Genomic DNA, 2,027 nt, shown 5'->3' with positions numbered 1-2,027 from the left:
ACTTTTTTTGAAGTTGTTACAACAAGCAAACAACTATACTTTTTTTGAAGTTGTTACAACAAGCAAACAACTATACTTTTTTTGAAGTTGTTACAACAAGAAAAGGGAAAGGACAGTCTTGGGGGGGAGGGGAGAGAGGGAGGAGGGCGGGAGGTGTCGGTGAAGGGCCATAATAATCATATACATTGTATATTGACAAAATAAAAATTAAAAAAAAAAAAAGGTTAAAGAAATAAAATATTATTAAAAAAAATAAATAAATAAATAAATAAATATTTGTTGAATCAAAAAAAAAAACTATTCAGATACATAAATCATTTTAATTTTTTTCATATTTCATCTATCAATGACTAGAGAAAGAGTGTTAAAATCTCCTGCCAAGATTATAGATTTGTAAATGTCTCCTTATAATTTTGTCCCTTTTGTATTTATATGATTTTAGGCTAAATTATTAGGTACTTAAAAGTTCAGAACTGTTAAGTCTTGTGTTGAATTTTCCTTTGATCACTATGTAACAAACCTATTCCTAATAATGTTCTTATTTATTTATTTTTATTTTTTGGTGGCTGGCCAGTACAAGGATCCAAACTCTTGACCTTGGTGTTACCAACACCATGCTCCAACCAAGTGATCTAACCAGCCAGCCCCTCTAATAGTGTTTTTACCTTAGCATTTATCGCCTGTTATTCATATAGCTTTAGCAGTTTAATTAGTATTTGCCTTTACTGTGAACATTTCTGTGCATTATGTTTTAAGTATATTTCTTGTAAATAGCATAGAATAGGATTTTTAAGAATGCAGTTTGAACCTTTGTATTGTAACTGGTGGCAAAATACATTAAAATGTGTTACAGTAAGTAAAAATTTGAATTTACTTTTATCACAATCATTTTTCATCACACTCATTCTAATTTGACAGACAAAAACTGAGAGAATTTATTGCCAGCACATCTGCTCTGCAAGAAGTATTAAAGGATCTTCTTCAGGCAGAAGGAAAATGACACTAGATGGTGATTTGGATCTACAAAGAAATAGAGCAGGCTATACTAGGTAAAATATAGAATACATTTTTACCATATTTTATATTTCTGTAATTGGTAATTGATTGATTAAAGTAAAAGTAATAATATACTGTGTACATAACATATGTGGGATGATTTATTTTTTTATTTTTTTATTTTTATTTTTTTTTGTCTTTTTTCCGTGTCCGGCAACAGATCGCAACCCTCAGTGTTGCCCCCGTACCGGACCGGGGACCGGCGACGGGATTGCAAGCCTCGGCGTTGCTCCCGCGCCTCGCTCAGCCAGTGAGCGGGAGCCGGTCTGTACGTGGGATCCGAACCCTCGGACGGGAGCGCTGCCGCGCTTCCCAAGCGGCGCACTATCCAGTGCGCCACTGGGCCGGCCCGATATGTGGGATGATTTAGTACAACAATACTACAAAGGATGGGAAAGAAAAATGTAAATGTATTGTTGTAAATTTCCTGTACTGTACATACAATGATTTAATATTATTTAAAGACAGACAGTTATAAGTTAATAATATACATTGTAAACCCTAGGATCAACCACTAAAAACAAAAAGGCAAAGAGGCATATGTAATAAGTCAATAGTGCAGATAATACAGAATCATTCAAAATAATACAAAAGAAAACAGATAAAGAGAAATTAGGAACATAGAACAGATGAAACAAACACAAAATACATAGCCAGATAATATAAATTCAATGACATAATGAAATATATCAAATGTGCATGGTCTAAACACTACAGTTAAAAAGCAGATATTGGGCCGGCCCGGTGGCGCACTGGATAGTGGGCCGCTTGGGAAGTGCGGCGGCACTCCCGCCTGAGGGTTCGGATCCCACATACAGACCGGTTCCCGCTCGCTGGCTGAGCGAGGCGCGGGGGCAACACCGAGGGTTGCAATCCCGTTGCCGGTTCCCGGTCCGGTACGGGGGCAACACTGAGGGTTGCGATCCATTGCCAGACATGGAAAAAGACAAAAAAAAAAAAAAAAAAAAAAG

Source organism: Galeopterus variegatus, unplaced genomic scaffold (assembly GCF_000696425.1).
Source record: "Galeopterus variegatus unplaced genomic scaffold, G_variegatus-3.0.2 Scaffold369, whole genome shotgun sequence".
NCBI lineage: Eukaryota > Metazoa > Chordata > Mammalia > Dermoptera > Cynocephalidae > Galeopterus > Galeopterus variegatus.
The sequence above is the reverse complement of the archived record's forward strand: the minus strand, read 5'-3'. Positions refer to the sequence as shown.